The following is a 20,448-nucleotide window of genomic DNA, read 5'->3' as shown; positions in this document are numbered from 1 at the left end:
TCTTATCCACGCAGCTACCCTATGTCTCTTGATCGGATCGTTTAATCCATTAACATTTAAGGTTATTACTGATATGTAATTGTTTATTGCCATTTTTTTTCTTTAAAACTGTTTTTCTCTTTTGCTATATTCTTTTTTTCCTTTGGCCTGTTTACAACAGGTCCCTTAGCATTTCTTGCAGCCTTGGTTTGGTTGCAGTGAAATCCTTGAGTTTTTTTTGTCTGTAAAGCTTTTTATTTCTCCTTCAATTTTAAATGATAGCCTTGCTGGATAAAGTAGTCTTGGTTGTAGGTTCTTGTTCTGCATTACTTTGAATATTTCTTGCCATTCCCTTCTGGCCTCAAGTGTTTCTGTTGAGAAGTCAGAAGTCATCCTTATGGGGGCTCCTTTGTAGGTGATAGTCTTTTTTTCTCTCGCAGCTTTTAATATTTTCTCTTTATCATTTAGCTTTGGTAATTTAATTATGATGTGTCTTGGTGTTGGTTTCTTTGGGTTTCTCCTTAATGGAGTTCTCTGTGCTTCCTGAACATGTGAGACATTTTCCTGCCTTAATTGGGGGAAGTTTTCCACTATAATATGTTTGAACAAAGTCTCTATCCCTTGTTCTTTCTCTTCTTCTTCAGGAACCCCTATGATGCGGATGTTATTTCTCTTCATGTTGTCACAGAGCTCTCTTAGAGTTTCCTCAGACTTTTTGAGTCTCTTTTCTTTTTTCTGCTCTGCTTCCGTGCCTTTATTTATTGTGTCCTCTAACTCACTGATTCGATTCTCTGCTTCATCCATCCTGCTTTTAATTCCTTCCATTGTATTCTTTATTTCAGATATTGTATTTGTCATTTCTGTCTGATTCTTTTTTATTATTTCAATGTCCTTTTTTATATTTGTTATACATTTTTACTTTTAATCAGTCCCACAGACTTCCCCAGTTTGCGTTCTCCTTCTTGTCCTCCCTAATCTATCACCAATCAATTTTATGTAACCCCCACGTCTTCAACTTCGATTCTGATGTACAAAACACTGGGCAAAACGCCATTTTCCAGAACATTTTTTCAATCGCTGAGACTTTGATTACCAGCAATTGTCAACAGTTTGGCTAAAATAAACTCATAAATATTCTACAGGTCTGGACGTTGCTTAAGTTGACAAGGGAGACCTGGGGGGGAGGGGAGGCTCTCTCCCCTTACTAAACATCTCCAGGGAGATGCCGCCCCTCCAAGGAACGAGAGCCACTCTACAGAGGGAGGGCCCCCTTACTTGGAAGGTCACCAAATCCAAGGAGGGAGACCCTCCTCAGGGATTTGTACCCTCTCTGGGGAGGGAGCTTCTGTCTAAGGCGAGGCTGCTGCTCCTTTCCAGGGACTGACCCAACCACAAGGAAGTGTCCTGCCCTCGCAGTCCACGTCCGGCTCCGTGGAACCCCGCGCCATCCCTGCCCCACGCTGTTCGGGTGCCTCGCTAGCGCAGCCCCACACCACCCCGAACAGCGCCATCCACCCTGCCCCGCGCAGCTCCGCCCCGGCCGCCCCACTTCTCGCAGTCTCTGCCCCTCGCAGTCCACGCAGTGCATGACCCATGCCTTCTGACCATCCTCTGCCACGCCCTGTCCCCGTCCCACCCACCACTGTCCCCGCCCCTCGCAGCCACGCCCCACACCATCCCGGGTGGTGTTCCCCACTCCGTTTGTATCCCCAGCCCCACGCTGTAAGCCCCACCCCAGGCCTTCTGTGCCACAGGCCATCTGCTTGCCTTGCCGCCCACCCACCGCTCCCTCGTAGTCCCCGCCCCCAACCGTCACTGCACCACACCTCCCCACGCCTCACCCCACCCCGAGTTGTCCCTGCCTCTCCCTGTTTCCGCCCCATGCCATGCCTAAAACAGAAGCGTGCAAAGAAATTCAAAGTGGGCCCTGGCCGGTTGGCTCAGTGGTAGAGCGTCGGCCTGGCGTGCAGAAGTCCCGGGTTCGATTCCCGGCCAGGGCACACAGGAGAAGCGCCCATCTGCTTCTCCACCCCTCCCCCTCTCCTTCCTCTCTGTCTCTCTCTTCCCCTCCCGCAGCTGAGGCTCCATTGGAGCAAAGATGGCCCGGGCGCTGGGGATGGCTCCTTGGCCTCTGCCCCAGTCGCTAGAGTGGCTCTGGTTACAACAGAGCGACGCCTGGAGAGGCAGAGCATCGCCCCCTGGTGGGCAGAGCGTCACCCTCTGGTGGGCGTGCCGCATGGATCCCGGTCGGGCGCATGAGGGAGTCTGTCTGACTGTCTCTCCCCATTTCCAGCTTCAGAAAAAATACAAAAAAAAAAAATTCAAAGTGAAAAAAGGGGAAAAGACACATCGGTGATGCAGAAGTAGGTTGACAGTTTTTTGGTTACATGCACCCAGATTGAAGCAGAGGAAAAAACTTTCTGGTGACTTTTACCTAGCTGTCATTTTCAAGGTACACACGAGGTGACAGCAAAAACCTACTTGTGGGATTTTTTCCTAGAGAGGTCCACTGTGATGTTGATCCAAATATGTGTAAAACAGAGCAGCACATGCCCTGGCTGGATGGCCCAGTTGGTTGGAGCATTGTGCTGAGATGCAGAGGTGGCTGGTTCAGTCCTTGTCTGGAGCACATACAGGAACAGACTGATGCTTCTGTCTCACTCTCTCCCCTTCCCCTATCTGGATTCATTGAAAAAGAAAAAAAAAAGGAAAATAATAAAAATTAGACAATGGCAGTGCCCACAGCATTAAATGAGAATCCAGACCTGGTAATAATTCCTATTTTAAGACCCTCACATGCCTCACACCTTATCTATTGCTCCCTATCTCATTTGCTGAATGAGATAGGGATAATTGTTATCTCCATTTCACAGATATTTGAACTAAACACTGATTCTAACACAGTTCAAAGTCCAGAACCAATGATTCAAGATGGGCCAGAAGAGTGCGCACTCACAGTATCCTAGACTAATCGAGTAATCCAAGTACTCCTTGTAGCCTTGTGTTGAATATTGTACTTTTTAAAAGTTATTATTTTTTAAGAAAACCTGCACATAAACTGATGGTCCAGTGTTGGGCAGATAAAATATATTATGCTCACTTTGTTAAAGATGGCGCTGCTGACATGGAAGGGTGTTGCCCAGGTGATGGTGTTGGTTGCCCTTCTTGCTTGGGATGGGCATGATTATATTGACGTGTGTTGGGGGCGGGCTGTGGGCAGGCAAGATCCTTGTAGCCTGGGGCTTGGTGTTGGGACTATGCCTTTCCCACCCTTTTTGATATGGGATAGTACACTCTCATGAGGAATCCCATTATGCCTCAGATAAGTGACTTTGTATCAGACTTCTTTGTTTGTATATTGGATTAAATTTTTTGGTTTCTACACTATAAACTGTGGCAGACCAGGAGCTTGTCCCTCTCAGTTCTTGAGATTAGCATTAGAGAAGAGAGCAGATAAAGGCCACGTGGAGGAGAGGAGAAGCAGCCAAGATGGCGAATGCTGAAGGAGAAGCCATTTAGTGCAGAGTTTGTGCAGAAAGGAGATGGGGAACAGAGGTGAATAACACTAGTGAGCTAGAAAACTTGGATTCTAGGAAATTTGAATAAGTCAGTAGCTTTGTGAGCACTGAATGAGTGGGTTTTGGGGCCCACTGTGTGTATTACTTGCCCACCGGGTGCAAGCTAGGATTAAAGCTAATGGTTAACCAGTTTTGGCTCCGTTGCTACATTACCGACTGTCTGAATCAAATGCGAACCTGCATGGGCCAGGCGGCTGTGATGGTGGCCGCAGCCACTGGCTTCACATCCAGCTTGCCATGTTCTCACTCGAGGTGGTGTTTGAGGTGGAACTTGGACAGGAAATGAAATAGGATAGGTGGAGAGGGAGGAGGTGGCCTGGCCCTTCCCAGATGGTAACCAACAAAAGATCTCTTTAAGAGTGCCCTCCCCACTTCTACCACCCTCCCTGTCTGATGGCATTCTAAAATCTGTTCTTTGTTGGATGGGATAGAAAGTCTGCCTCCAGGTGTCACCTCACTCCTCACCCCAGGACTCCAGACATCAGACATGTGGATCCAGGGAACAAACCTCTCAGGGTCTTTCTCCTATCGCTTATAAAAGTTCTCCTTTCTGGAGCTTGGAACACGCATCTAGGCTCTGGACATGGCTCTGCTGCCTGGAAGCCTGTGAGGTTAGACCTCGCCATGGTCAATAAACTGGGACCACAGTGTGCTTCTGAATCTGCTTTGCATCTATAGGAAGGCCTCACAAAAAGTGGCCCCATGGGAATAGTTCATCTAATTTGAGACATGAGGCATGTACCTCAGGAATAGTCTGGGTACCTTTTTTGGGTCCTCACAAGCTGCCTGTAGGTGTTCCCCACTCTCTCTTGCCTCATCCCCTTTACTTACCTAGAATTCCCTGGACCACATTGCTCAGTTCACATTTGTATTTTGACATGTGAACAGAAATAGAGCCCATATCTACTAACAGAGACCCTATCCAAAGTGTACGAAACAGCTGGGAGAAAAGCTATTCTGCTACAGACTGGATTTCCTCATCTTCCCCTCTTGTTCCACCCCATGCACTCACCAGGTCCACATGGGGGGGGGGACTGGAGGACAATAACTACCTGCTCGTAGAGGCTACATGAGAAAACCGAGCTTCCTCAGAGCCCTACACCTTTTCCTTGCTCCCAGTCTCACCTGGCCGTTGAGGAAGTTGATGGGGGAGGTTCCACATTCAATCAAACAGAAGAGATGGTCATTCTAGAACTGACTCACTCAACGTGTCCTGACTATAAACCTCAGAATGTGAACATATCCCCCATAACATTACACACTGAGAAATGAAGAACAACACAGAAAACACTGTGACCCTACGTATTCATCAATGGATAATATTCTAGATTACTCCTCAATACTCAGAGGTTAACTCACTGCACTAATGGGGTGTGGTTTCTACATTCCCAGGACAATCATTCAGGTTCCAGGATGATCTTTCAACATGTGTTTCTCACCCAGGTCGAATGGTGGCCCCAGGGACAACCGCAATGTATGCAGACACTTTGGATTGTCATGAGCCTTTTTAAAATTTTAATTATTAATGTTAGAGAGAGGAAGAGGGGGAGACAGTCAGACAGATAGTCAGAAACATCAATCTATTTCTGTATGTGCCCTGACCCAGGATCAAACCTATGACATTAGTGTATGCATGTGATGCTCTAACCTACTGAACTCTCTGGTGAGAGCAAGCTGTTATCTTTTCTTGGGGAAAAAAGTACCAGAGAAAACCTGAGGTAATTAAAAAATAAAAAATAATCTGTCTGCTGTGCTGACAACACCAGAAGTCTTTTCTTTGCTCTTGACTGTCAGGGGCATAAACACTATTTCTAATAGTTTAGCACAAAGTGACCCCTTTTCTAACATGCACTTTTTCTTGTGCCATGGCAGCAGTCCAGACTGAGAGACCACCTAAGCTCTGGGAATCCAGAATTTACCTGAGCCTGGGTCACCACCTACAAGCTAGGTTCTTTTGGTCACAGAACACCTCCCAGGGTCTTTGTTTCATCACTTGTAAATTTTCTCAGTTTTATAGCTGAGAACATGCATTGCTGAAGGATCGAGACTTAGGTCTCAGCTCTGCCTTCCGAGAAGCTGAGATACGGGACCTCACCATGATCAATCAAAACTGGGACCAAGGGCATTGCACTAACAAATCCAGTGCTTGTCACAACTTATAATTATTTCATTTATGTATATTTTTCATTCCCTCTGTCTACTCCATGACAGCATAGTATTCATAAAGACAGAAAGTGAGTCTGTCTTATTCACTACAGACAACCAGTGTCGAGCACAGTGCCTGGCACATAATAGAAATACAATAAGTATTTATTGAATGAGTGAATACTCCTTTGTATACATATACAGATATACACATGACAGACACATATGGACACAGAGAGATATGCTCATGTGCAATGAAAATCTATGCACACAGATGTATACACACCCAATATACCTGGGTACATATACATAGAGAAATACAATAGGTACACAGAGAATATGGGATGTAAATGTCATAATACTAACAGTAAATATCTCTGTATGGAAAATTTGTTCTTTTATTTTCCTCATAATTTTTCTAGCATTTCTGCAATAAGAATACATTTTTTATAATAAAAAAGTTGTTAAAATTCAATATACTTGTCAAATCAAGGTACATCATATTTTACAATGCATTAAGAAGATTTAAATAAAAGAAGGTCAAAAGACAGAAGTAAAAATAGTAGAATGGAAAATCATTGAGTGCAGGGACATGAGTTCCTAGCACAGTGCCTGGTATACGATGGGTGCTTTCAAAGGCTTTATGAAAGCATGGCTGGAAGGAAAGAAGGAAAACAAGATGAAAAGAAGGGTGATAGAGAAATCCAGGAAGAAAAAGAAGAAGAGAGGAAGAAAAAAAGAGAAAAACAAATCATAACTAGAGAGAAAAAATGGGGGAGGACTAAGGGAGATACAACACAATTATACACATTCACAATATTTTGAGATCCCAAGCTGACAATAAAAGTTCTCTGCATTTGCCTGACCTGTGGTGGTGCAGTGGATAAAGCCTTGACTTGGAATGCTGAGGTTGCTGGTTTGAAACCCCGGGCTTGCCTGGTCAAGGCACATATGGGAGTTGATGCTTCCTGCTCCTCCCCACCTTCTCTCTCTTTCTTTCTCTTCTCTAAAATGAATAAAAAAAAGTTCTCCATATTTACCAAGCATTCAGAAAATATTTTTAGAGCATCAAAAAATAAATGGAACTTACTGGCTTTACAATGTTGAATTTCTTGGACTCCTGAACTTCTGGATTTCATAAACGTAATCAAGGGAGGATTCAAAAAAAATGTGCCTCTCTTTATCCACCTGTAAGTCAACCTGCAGAATGGTAGCAAATGTCACATATTGGCACTGTCAGTCACACAATCAGTGCTTATGGAATGAACAGAATGCTGGAACTAGAGGGAGTTCAGGCACCAAGGAGTGACCTGGTCCCTTTATTTTACAAATAGGGAACACAAAGCCAAGTGATAAGCGACTAAGGCAAGACTTCCAGTTTCTGGTCCTACAAGTAAGAAGCTTGGCAGTTATCATGCCCATCCCCACAGGAGAAAAACGCTAAACAAGGTGAAAATAAACTACTCCTCCTGGATCCAACAACTAGTTAAAGTCAGAGGGAAAACCACTGTCTCAAAAATTGTATAGAAATTTGAATATGGGGAATAAGAACATATCAGAGCAGAAGGCTGTACCTGCAGCCAATATCAGACTATTTCAGAACTGTCCTGTGGGTCCAACATAATAGCACATGTGGACGCTGGGCTTGCACCCACCCAAAAACCCATCCAATGTACCCCTTTGGTTAGAACAATTCCTCCTGAAAGACAACTGAGAAACAACTAAACAGGTTCTGCACAACAAGCTAGAGAGAGAGAGAGAGAGAGAAAGTGAGAAAGAGAGAGAGAGAGAGAGAGAGCATATAGAGAAGGCTGAGGAACCATGAGAGCTCTGCAGGAGGTGAAGGAACAGCTTGGGACCTAAGTGACCAGTGAGTGCCACTGTGTACACCTCCCGGGCATGTGGATAGAAGACTGGAGCTCCATCCAGGCTCTATGGCCAAGCACAGGGCACTGCAGAACATCCCCAGCCACCCCTCCTGGAGCTAAATACAACAGAATAAGGAGGGCAGCTTAGCTTGTGTAAAGAGAGCTGCTCTTCCCAGGTATCAACCCAGCAGGTAGGTATGGCAGGGTGACATTTCATCCACTGAGCTGCATGTGCATGTGGGCCTCCCCCTTCTACAGAGAGTGCAGAGCTAGCAAAAAACTCTGGTACCAGCTGCAGGCCTATTCCACGCAGAGAAAGTGCAGAGATAGTTAGTGGGTCACTACTGGCATTACCCCTCCTGGAAACCGGGGAGCCAGCAAATGGGCTATGGTCTGCACACTGGACTGTCTGATCAGAGAAAGTGCAGAGATTGGGGGCACTGCTGTATGCACTGGTTGGGCTGCTCTACCCAAGAAAGCACAAAGCTAGCAAAACATTGTGGCCCAGTGTGGAGTGAGGGGGGCAATGCTGTGCATGTGCACAGGGCTGCCAAGCCCCGAGAAGGTGAAGAATGAACACATTAAGGCTGTGTGTGCACCCAGGCTACCCCACCAGGACAAAGGGTGGATCTAATGGGGGGGTAAGACACAAGATAACAATCAGGTAACCCAGCGCAGAACCTGATCTGACAACAGATAATTAAAACAGGACACGCAGGGCACACACCACGCAGCCCGTTTTACACCAGGCAGCCCTGCCCAGATTAAAAGGCAAGGAGGCTCAGACGCCTCTGATTGCCCATTCAATACCCACTTCTTCAGGCCAGGTGACAAGACAGGCACTGCATGCACCTCTCCCCAATGACACCCGGCATGGGGAAACTATTCAACACACAATGTAACAAAGACAACTTTTTCAAGACTGGGCGAGATGACGGTTCCATTCAACTCAAAGGAACAAAAACAGACAAACAAAATGTGGAGACAGAAGAATATACCCCAAAGGAAGGAACAAGGAAAAAACTCTGGAGAAATATCCTAATGAAATGGAGATGGGTAATCAAACAGATAAAGAATTCAAAGCAAACAGTCATAACAGTGTTCAATAAACTTGAGAGTTGAATAAAGGAATTCAAGAGAACAAGAAAATGTAATAATTTTATCCGGCTTGAGCGCAGATTCGCTGGCTTGAGCGCGGGATCATAGACATGACCCCAGGGTCGCTGGCTTAAAGCCCAAATTGCTGGCTTGAGCAAGGGGGTCACTGACATGGCTGGAGTCCCCAGTCTGGCCCGTCCTTGCGTTCCTGGGGCTGGCCCCACACGCGCACCCCGTGGGCCAAGCAGTCAGCCTCAGCGCCCTCTCCTGTGCAGCCCCGCCGGGGCTGGGCGCGCCCGGTAGTCGGAGCATGACGCGCAAGGGAGACTGCGCAGCGGCGCGGAGGGAGCGGTGGAGAGGGTGTGGGCGGCGCCGCAGGTGAGCGCGGGGCGGCCAGAACCCAGCGGGGCGAGAGGCGGTTCCTTCCGGCAGCTACGCGGGGTCACGTGGCCGCGTCTCCCCCTGAGGCCCCCGCGCCTTCAAGGACGTCCGCGCCTACTTCTCCCGGGACGGGTGGCCGCCATGCGCGACTGGGAGAAAGCGCGCTGCCCCAACGTGTAGAGGAACCTGCACGCGCTGCTGCGCAAAGGTGACGGCGCGCGGGCGGTAATCGCGGGCCGCGTGAGGGCCGGCTAAGTGTCGGGGCTGCTCCTACTAGTGCTTCGGTTTCGGGACCACGATTTTGTTTCTCCCCAGGGCTCAGCTCCCATCGGCCCGCATTTATGGTTCACGGCCGGCAGGCCACCAGACCTCCGGCGGAGGACACTGAGGACTCGCATGAAGAATGGACTCAGAGGCAGCGAGGTGAGGGGCCGCAGGCCGGGCGCTACCCATTTGAAACCGACCCAGGGTCAGGTCCCCAGCGTATCAACAATAACAAGGGACAGAGCTTCCGTTTAGCAAATCAGCCAGATGCAAACAGTGCATTGTGCAGTATGGGGCGATTTGCTACACTGCTTCCATGTGTAAATGATTACACGTACTTTTAGATGTGTTAATGAGCAGGAACGGTATAAAAGTATAAAAGCATGTAAGAAATAACTCATTCAGAACAGTTCTCATCACAAGAGGAGGAGGAAGGTCTGGCCGGTGAGCAGTGCTCCAGGACAGGGCGGCCTGGCTGCACCAGCCACATTGCAGACCGGAAAGGATTAATCATGGTGATTAAGGCAGCTGGGGTTGTGGGCCAGGGTAGGGACCATTGTATCAGGCCCTGTGTTAGCCTTCTCTTCAGTGTGTCTGGTTTTATGAGGGTGTGGTCAGTAAGGTCCTTCTGCGTTCATGGTCTAGCATTGAAACACAGCTGAAGTCCAGATGTGATCTCTAACTTGACCCAAATGGTTTCTGTGGTCCAAAGACTCTGGTGATTAAGGAAGGGCAAGGACAGTTAAATGTGTAAAGGTGAAAGGATAAGAAGGAAAGGAGGCAAGGTGGTCACTGTACCATTAGACTGGACAAGGCCACTCTGGAACAAAAAGACAGAAAGGAGCCCTGGCCAAGTTGCTTAATTTGTTAGAGAGTCGTCCACATACAGCAAGGTTCTGGGTTTGATGTCCACTCAGGGCCTATATAAGAATCCACAAGTGAAGCCTGACCAGGTGGTAGCACAGAGGATAGAGCATCAAACTGGGATGTAAGGACCCAGGTTCCAAACTTCAAGGTTGTGGCTTGAAAATGTGTTCACCAGCTTCAGTGTGGGGTCACTGGCTGCAGCGTGGGGTCGTAGATGTGACCCCATGGTCACTAGCTTGAAGCCCAAGGTTGCTGGCTTGAGCAAGGGGTCACTGACTGAGCTAGAGTCCCCTGGTGAAGACACATATGAGAAAGCAATCAATGAACAACTAAGGTGCAGCTATAAGTTGATGCTTCTCATTCCTCTCCCTTCCTGTCTATCTCTCTATCTAAAAAATAAAAATAAAAAGAAAGGATAATCAACCACTAAATGCATAAATGAGTAGAACAACAAATCAATGTTTCTCTTTCACTTCTCTCCTCTCTCTCTCTAAAATCAGTAAAAATACTTAATTTTTTGATTCTAGAGAGAGGAGTGAGAGAGAAAGAAAGAAAGAACAGGGAGGCAGACAGGAGCAGGAAGCATCAACTTTTAGTAGTTACTTCTTGTATATGTCCTAATCAGGCAAGCCTGGGGTTACAAACTGGTGACCTCAGTGTTCCAGGTCATGGCTTTATCCACTGTGTCACCACAGGTCAGGCAAATTTTTTTTTAATTTAAAAAAAAAAAAAAAGAGAGATAGTTTTATGTTAAAGAAATGGATTTTCTGTCCAATTTAGTTGACCTTTTTTATTATTATTATTATTATTATTATTCATTTTAGAGAGCAGGGGGAGAGAGAGAGAGAGAGAGAAGGGGGAGGAGCAGGAAGCATCAACTCCCATAAGTGCCTTGACCAGGCAAGCCAGGGTTTCCAGGTTCACACTTTATCCACTGCGCCACCACAGGTCAGGCTGACCTTTATTATATTTTTGACATGAACAGCCAATTTTTTTTCTCTTTCTTTTTTATTTTAGTGAGAGGTAGAGAGGGAGGGACAGACAGGGACAAACTGGCTAAAAGGGAGAGAGATGAGAAGCATCAATTCTTTTTTTTTTTTTTTAAAGATTGAATTTGAATTTTCTTTTTTCTTTTTTTTTATTTATTCATTTTAGAGAGGAGAGGGAAAGAAAGAGAGAGAGAGAAAGAGGGGAGGAGCTGGAAGCATCAACTCCCATATGTGCCTTGACCAGGCAAGCCCCGAGTTTCGAACCAGCAACCTCAGCATTTCCAGGTTGACGCTTTATCCACTGCGCCACCACAGGTCAGGCGAAGCATCAATTCTTTATTGCAGCTCCTTAGTTGTTCATTGATTTCTTTCTCATATATGCCTTGACCAGGGGCTACAGCACAATGAGTGACCCCTTGCTCAAGCCAGCGACCTTGGACATGAGCCACCAACCATGGGGTCATGCCTATGATCACACGCTCAAGCCGGTGACCCTGTGCTCAAGCTGGTAAGCCTGCACGAAAGCCAGATTAGCCCTCACTGAAGCCGGCAGCCTCAGGGTTTCAAACCTGGGTCCTCAGCATCACAGTCCATCCTGGAGAAGCACGACCCTCTGGACAACACTCTGGATAAAAATTCGATAGGAGAAAATCATTGGTAGATTTCAGTTCCTCTGAGTCCTCTAAAGGCTAATAAGTATGGCCTAGGTATGTGGAGTGGACTTTGGATAGGCCTGGATTTAAGCTCTACTAAACTGAGAGTAAATTTAGCATTGGAGCTTTGGGAAAATCTTACAAATTCTCTGAGCTCTTGAACGCTAATGTGTAAGGTGAAGATACAGGCATGTATTCTATGACAGTATTCAATTCAATTTATTTATTTGTGTATGTATTTTTTTAGATAAGAGGAGGGGAGATAGTGAGGCTGGACTCCCATATGCACCCTTACCAGGATCTACCCAGCAACCCCAATTCTCGAGTACTGAGCTGGTTTTTACACCTCAGGGTGATGTGCTTTGGCTAACCGAGCCATTCTCTGTGCCCAGGGCCAATGCTGGACCAATTGAGCCACTGGCTACAGAAAAAGAGGAGAGAGAGAAGAGGGAGTGGGAGGGGTAAAGAAGGAGATGGTCGCTTCTCCTATGTACCCTGACCAGAATCACATCCGGGACATACACTGGGTCAACGCTCTATCCACTGAGCCACTGGCTAGGGCTTAAATTCAGTGTAAAATAACTGACAGATACACGTTGTCCAATAAATACATCTCTGATAACAGCAACCATATGTTGCGGGTGTTGTATACTAGGCCTTTCCTCAATACCTAACATATAATGAATATTTTATGAATAACTAAAATTTGGGAATTTAAGCCTCACAATGGGAAGATCTAGAAACAAAAATGGAATTGGCCATCTGTAGTCAGTGTAGAGGCTTACTATTGTAGAGAATTTCTGAGCCTATAGTTGACAAAGGAAAATACCAGAGTATGTAGAAGGACAGGTGATAATTTGATAGGTGGAGATTGTGTTTTCTGACAAAATAGAGACTAACACTCCAGACTCTACCCAACTCACTCTTATCCAACTTAGAACCAGGAGAAAGGAGACTGAAGTAAAGGTGTATAGCCTACGAGAAAGAAAAGGCCATGTGCACCAAGAGGTCAGCAAGCCCCAGGATGATGACTACCTCTGTAAGTGACCCTCTGAAAGCATGTCATGTCTTCATACAATAATTTCATCTGGTTATTTGGCCCTTAGAGCATTCCGTTCCCCTATGGACATGCACTACAGAATTGAGGCTCAATGATATGAGTGCTTGGGCTCTCTCTCTGAAGCTCTATATGTCCAGGAACATGCACTACACCTTCCCTAATCCCTGTTGCTCCCACCCCCAGATTGTGAGAAGTGTCAGAACTTCTTCATTGACAGTTGTGACGTGCATGGGCCCCCCTACATTTGTAAAAGACAGTGCAGTGGATAAGGGGCATCCGAACCATGCAGCCCTCACTCTGCCGCCTGGGTTGAGAATCAGAGCATCGGGCATCCCTGAGGCTGGTCTTGGAGTGTGGAATGAGGCATCTGCTCTGCCAGTGGGTCTGCACTTTGGCCCTTATAAGGGCCAGATCACAGAAGATGAAGAGGCAGGCAACAACGGATACTCCTGGCAGGTGAGAAGTATTTACCTCTTCCTTGTGGCTTCCCACATCCCTCCCATGGCATGGTGAGACCTGCCCTTCTACATGCTAGGACATGGATGGAGAAAATATGGTAGACTTTGCAGACCAGAGAGCTCCTGTTGAGAATCACAGGTTAAGTGGGAGCAAAACGGTACATACACAAAGGAAAACCTCCTCCCAGCCCTGAGTGGACAGGTCAACTCAGATGTGACGAGTAAGAAAAGTATCATGTGGTCATGAGTGGCAGTGCATGCGAGCTGAAAGAGTTTTGTTGACAGTAGAGTGAAATAATTTTTCTATTACCTCCTCAACCAAAAAAAACCTTTGTTTTTTCTTCCTGAAATGCAGATCACTAAAGGGAGAAACTGCTATCAGTATGTGGATGGGAAGGATGAATCCTGGGCCAACTGGATGAGGTAAGGCCAAGAAGTTTCTGGGAGTCACGAGAACACTCATCCCTCTCAGGCCCATACATGTTTCCTTCTCATCATGCCTCCCTCAGTGGTCTCCCTCAATCCTCTGTTCCTCTTTTTTCTCCATGTGGTCCTCTTTCAAAGCAAGAGGTATATAGAGGAAAAAAGGGGATAAAAAATATAGCATATGTCCTCAAAATATAAATCTCTATGCTAAACAAAATTTAGGCACTGGAGAAAAACTGTGAGGTCCTGGGTTACACTTTAATTCAGGGGTCTCAAACTCAACTCAGCATGTGGGCCACAGAGCAAGATCACAGCCGTTCGGCAAATACAAGTAGGCCCCTAGGCTTACTTAATTTTATCCAAAATATTTTGAACTTCGTGGATTAGTCTGCGGGCCGCACAAAATTGTTCGGCGGGCTGCATGCGGCCCTGAGACCCCTGCTTTAATTGATCTAATGAACATTATTTAAGCTCTTAATATATTCCAGTTTAGAGGAAGGTATTCATTACTTAAGCAGGTCATATAACCCATCTTCTTATGTAGAATTAGTTGCAGACACAGTGAAACAATTGATTTTACAAAACTTAATTTTTTTTATTTTTTGAGAACTGCACAGTGCCAGCATACTGAAACCAAGGATAGCCTAAAGCAGTGGTCAGCAAACTGCAGCTCGTGAGCCACATGCAGCTCTTTGGACCCGTGAATGTGGCTCTTCCAGAAAATACCACGTGCAGCCACTACCTCAATAAGGAATGTACCTACCTATATAGTTTAAGTTTAAAAATTTTGGCTCTCAAAAGAAATTTCAGTTGCTGTACTGTTGTTACTTGGCTCTGCTGACTAATGAGTTTGCCAACCACTGGCCTAAACCTGTGAGGGCAGCGAATTATGCCAGCCTCCCTTCTAACTAGAACTGAGTTCTGAAGCCTGCAGATCAATGATCACAGGACACTTTCCTGAGGGGATCTTTTATCAGGGGCTACAGAATGTGAATGAGCTATTATTGTTCTTTATGATTTTGCTAAGACAAAGAGACCTCCAAGTCCTGCCCGGTTGGCTCTGGTAGAGCATCAGCCTGGCCTGTGGAAGTCAAGGGTTTGATTCCCGGCCAGGGCACACAGGAGAAGCACCCATCTGCTTCTCCACCCTTCCCCCTCTCCTTCCTCTCTCTCACTTCCCCTCCCGCAGCTAAGGCTCCATTGCAGGAAAGTTGGCCCCGGCTCTGAGAATGGCTCCATGGCCTCCACCTCAGGCGCTAGAATGGCTTTGGTTGCAGTAGAGCAACGCCCCAGATGGGCTGATCATTGCCCTCTGGTGGGCATGTTGGGCGGATCCCGCTCAGGCGCATGCAGGAGTTTGTCTGCCTCCCCGCTTCTCCTGGGGTGGGGGGAGACTTCCAGGTTTTTATGAAAACCTGGGTGAGGCATCAAATGCTACATAAATAAAATGTAAGGAGAATGGAGAAAGGCCTCTCAAGAAAAGATGGACTTGGGCTGAGTATTGAATGATGTGAACTAATCTAGGCACAGATTCCAACATGAAGTAGCAAGTTCTGTGATATAAAACAGAACCTGAGTTAGTTTAGAGAAGCTAGAGGTCACTGGGTTTTATGGCCAATCAGGGTAAAGGGTACGTCTGGAATTGGCTTTGCAAAATGGTATTAGGCAGGATCACCGTAAGCAAGACCTGGACATTGGAAGTCATATGACATGGTGACAGGCTCAGACATTGAATAGGAGGTTCTCCGGGAACACTGTGGGACCGGGTGACATCAGAGCCCGAGTGTCAGGTGCAGAGATAGACGTGGATCTGAGAGGTAGTAAGAGCTCATCATCTGTGGGTTTCTTTTCTTTCATCTGCCTCAATCCCAGGTATGTGAACTGTGCCCGGGATGATGAAGAGCAGAACCTGGTGGCCTTTCAGTATCGCAGGCAGATTTTCTACCGAACCTGCCGGGTCATCAGGCCAGACTGTGAGCTGCTGGTCGGATACAGTGATGAGTTTGGCCAGAAGCTGGGCATCAAGTGCTGCAGCAAGCAGAAGAGAGAGCTCGCAGCAGCTGGAGGTGGGCACAACTATTCTTCTAAATGGAAAGAAAAGAGAGCACTCACCTTAGAAATTTTCACAGTACACTCTAATGTCAGTAAGATTTCAAATCAGATGCTTCAGAAATGAAGGATTGATTTCATATGCCTTTGATTCTTAGGAAAAATCTTTATATTTTTACCTCTGATTTAATTTTAATTTTTTTAAGTGAGTGTAGGGGAGATAGACAGATTCCTTCATGTGCCCCGGCCAGAATCCACACAACAACCCTAGTCTGAAGTCCATGCTTGGACTAGCCAAGCTATCCTCAGGGCCAGAGGTCAACACTTGACCCAACTGAGTTATCAGGCTGATGCTTGAACCAGTTGAGGCACTGGCTCTGGGAAGGGAAGAGAGAGAGAAGGGAGAGAGGGAGGAAAAGAGAAACAGATAGTCACTTCTCATTTGTGCCCTGATCGGGGATTGAACTGGGGACTTCCACATGCCGGGCCAACACTCTCTCCACTGAGCAAACCGGCCAGGGCCTGTTTTCTGAGGGCCGCACTTGTCTTACATACAGGGTAAGAGCAGATGTCAAATAGATGCTCAGCAGCCTGGAAATACAGTGTTGTGATTAAGCTGAGACACTGGAAACCTTCCTGAATGAGGTGGGACAATGGTGCTGTTCTCGGCTATAGTGTGTCTTATTCTCTAAGATTTGCTTTGTTAATTTTTTGAAAATGCACTTCAGTGGGGAATTCTCTCAGAGATTACTTCATCTCCAAGTGAGAGAGGATGGTTGATTAGCTGGAGAGGGATAGGAGTAAAGCATGTAAGAAGTATGGTTGGAGGCCCTGGCTGGTTAGCTCAGTCAGTTACAGCATCATCCTGTAATACCAAGGTTGAACCCGGGTAAAGACACATATGAGAAATAACCAATGACTGCATGTCTAGGTAGAAAAATGAATAAATGCCTTTATCTCTCTCTCTCTCTCTCTCTCTCTCTCTCTCTCTTCTTTTTCTTCTTCTTCCTCCTATCTTTGTCTCTCTAAAATCAATCAATTTTTTAAAAAGTATGGTTGGGGAAATATTTTGAAACAGGACTTCCCCTTGTATATGAAATGGGCTCACACTAAATGAAATCAAGTATGAATATTTGGTGTGAGGCTTTAGGAAGGACATTTTTAGTATATCATCTGTAGGAAACTATGAGGGAAGCAATTGTTCATTGGAGCCAATTGTCTTTCTAAACAACTGTGTTAAAAGCTACGTGTATATAAGAAAGGTCAGCATTGTTCCACTCACACAAGGGGTGAAACAGCCCCTGATGCTACTTGACAGTCCCTCTTCTGGCAATGCGTAGAAAGGACCCTTGATCTGGGCTTTCTGGATTTGTAAAGAAGATACAGTATAAAAAATTAAAAGATAAAACAGACTGTAGAAAAAAAAAACAGGCCCTGGCCAGTTGGCTCAGCGGTAGAGCGTCGGCCTGGCGTTCGGGGGATCCGGGTTCGATTCCTGGCTAGGTCACATGGGAGAAGCACCCATTTGCTTCTCCACCCCCCTTCCTCTCTGTCTCTCTCTTCCCCTCCCGCAGCCGAGGCTCCATTGGAGCAAAGATGGCCCGGGCGCTGGGGATGGCTCCTTGGCCTCTGCCCCAGGCGCTAGAGAGGCTCTGGTCGCTACAGAGCGACGCCCCGGAGGGGCAGAGCATCGCCCCCTGGTGGGCGTACCAGGTGGATCCCGGTCCGGCGCATGCAGGAGTCTGTCTGACTGTCTCTCCCTGTGTCCAGCTTCAGAAAAAACAAAAAAAACAACAAAAAAAAGACCGTAAAGAAACACTTTGTGGAAGACAGAGATTACACTGTCAACCACATAAGAATGACTCATGAGAGAAGTCTTAACAGCAGACAAAACATATGACCCACACACTCTTTATCAACCTCTACCCTGACCAAAATTTACTCTTTCAGCAGAACCAAAGCCAGAGATACATCCGTGTCCTTCATGCTCTCTGGCCTTCTCCAGTCAGAAATTCTTCACCCAGCACGTGAAACGCAGTCACCCCGATGAGATTCTCCCAGGAACATCTACAAGAAAACAGCTCCAATCAAAGGATCCCTGCCCAGAGTATCCAAATCAGCAGCAGGAACGTACTGATACACACAGCTGGGATGACAAAGCTGAAGGTCAAGAGGTCAAAGAAAAGTCTAGACCTTTGCTTAAAAGGACCAGGCAGAGGAGTATTTCAAGGGCCTTTTTCAAACCTCCTGAAGGACACATGGGAAGCTCTAGTGAGCAAGAGAGAATGATGCAGGAAGTGCCCAGCACAGGCCAGGAAGTAAATTCAGTGGACACAGGCAAAGTATCTATGGGAGTGGGAATGTCAGGATTTGTAGCTGTCAAGTATGGAGAGTGTGGGCAAGACTTTGAAGATAAGTCACATATTCTCAGACACCACAGGACACACTCAGAGGAGAAGCCCTATGTATGCAGGGAGTGTGAACGAGGCTTTACATGGAAGTCAGAACTCCTCAGACACCAGAGGACACACACAGGGGAGAAACCCTATGTTTGCAGGGTGTGCAAGCGTGGCTTTGCACAGAAGTCATATCTCTTCATACACCAGAGGACACATTCAGGGGAGAAACCCTATGTTTGCAGGGTGTGCAAGCGTTGCTTTGCACGGAAGTCATATTTACTCATACACCAGAGGACACATTCAGGGGAGAAACCCTATGTTTGCAGGGAGTGTGAGCAAGGCTTTCTATGGAAGTCAGGTCTCCTCAGACATCAGAGGACACACACAGGGGAGAAGCCCTATGTTTGCAGGTTGTGTGAGCGTGGCTTTGCATGGAAGTCATATCTCCTCATACACCAGAGGACACACTCAGGGGAGAAACCCTATGTTTGCAGGGAGTGTGAGCGAGGCTTTGCACAGAAGTCATATCTCCTCATACACCAGAGGACACACTCAGGGGAGAAACCCTATGTTTGCAGGGAGTGTGAACGGGGCTTTACATGTACGTCAGGTCTCCTCAGACACCAGAGGACACACACAGGGGAGAAGCCCTATGTTTGCAGGGTGTGTGAGCGTGGCTTTGCATGGAAGTCATATCTCCTTATACACCAAAGAACACACTCAGGTGAGAAACCCTATGTTTGCAGGGTGTGTGAGCGTGGCTTTGCCCGGAAGTCACATCTCCTTATACACCAAAGAACACACTCAGGTGAGAAACCCTATGTTTGCAGGGTGTGTAAGCGTGGCTTTGCACAGAAGTCAGATCTCCTCAGACACCAGAGGACACACACAGGGGAGAAACCCTATGTTTGCAGGGAGTGTGAACGAGGCTTTACATGGAAGTCAGATCTCCTCAGACACCAGAGGACACACACAGGGGAGAAGCCCAATGTTTGCAGGGTGTGTGAGCGAGGCTTTGCCCGGAAGTCACATCTCCTTATACACCAAAGAACACACTCAGGTGAGAAACCCTATGTTTGCAGGGTGTGTGAGCGTGGCTTTGCAAGGAAGTCACAGCTCCCCAGACACCAGAGAATACACTCAGGGGAGAAGCGCTATGTTTGCAAGGAGTGTGAGCGAGGCTTTGCATGGAAGGCAGATCTCCTCAGACACCAGAGGACACACTCAGGGGAGAAGCCCTATGTTTGCAGGGAGTGTGAACGAGGGTTTGCCCAGAAATCACATCTCCTCACACACCAGAGAACACACTCAGGGGAGAAGCCTTATGTTTGCAGGGAGTGCAAGCAAGGCTTAACATAGAAGGTAAATCTCATACACTAGAGGACACACTCAGGGGAGAAGCCCTATGTTTGCAGGGTGTGTGAGTGAGTCTCTACACTGAAGGCACATTTTCTCAGTCACCAGAGAACACATTCAGGGGAGAAGCCTTATGTTTGCATAGAGGGTAGCAAGTTATTAGCATAAAATTGCATCTCCACAGCCATAGCTATTACATGGGTCATATCCCAGCTCTGAGGGAACTTCAGAAGGAGTTTACTGACCCCTTCCCTCACAAGAGTAATTTGTACAGATGTAACTGGTTAAACAATTCTTTGCTTTCACAATAAGAGATGAGCTATACAAACGGTTCCTTAAGTGCTATGGGAATGTCAACACCAATCCTCCATGGTCTCTTGGCCTCCTGTTCTAATAAATCTTATCACCATAACACTATGAAGACCGCCTGACCTGTGGTGCGCAGTGGATAAAGCTTTGACCTGGAACGCTGAGGTCGCTGGTTCAAAACCCTGGGCTTGCCTGGTCAAGGCACATATGGGAGTTGATGCTTTCTGCTCCTCCCTTCTCTCTCTCTCTCTCTCCTCTCTCTAAAATGAATAAAGTTTTAAAAAAAAAACTATGAAGACCACATACCTCATTCCCCCTGTCACTGAAACCAGAGAGTTCCAGGAAAGCCACAGAGAACTCACACTCTCATGCACAGAAACTCAACCCTCTGGAAATGTGGAAGTCTGGAGTCAATCTACTTCGCTTACTGCCCAGGGGGAGGGATTTGTGACAGACTCACCAGGAAAGGAATTTCCTTGACTCCCAGGAAGTGGAGCCTTTTTTCTAGTAGGCTCAAAACCCTCCTTCCTGGGCTTCTCTTGGCTCCTGTCATATTTCTTCTGACCTCT

At 46.7% G+C, this 20,448-nt stretch overlaps 2 pseudogenes; both read left to right on the top strand.

Annotated features, from left to right (window-relative positions):
• Nucleotides 1-20,448, top strand: part of LOC136398654 (histone-lysine N-methyltransferase PRDM9-like) — a 416,485-nt pseudogene that overhangs the window by 36,661 nt on the left and 359,376 nt on the right.
• On the top strand, nt 9,162-19,849 carry LOC136398650 (histone-lysine N-methyltransferase PRDM9-like; annotated as a pseudogene).

This window comes from Saccopteryx leptura, chromosome 3 (genome assembly GCF_036850995.1).
Source record: "Saccopteryx leptura isolate mSacLep1 chromosome 3, mSacLep1_pri_phased_curated, whole genome shotgun sequence".
NCBI lineage: Eukaryota > Metazoa > Chordata > Mammalia > Chiroptera > Emballonuridae > Saccopteryx > Saccopteryx leptura.
Note: the sequence above shows the minus strand (reverse complement) of the source record. Positions and strands in the feature narration are given on the sequence as shown.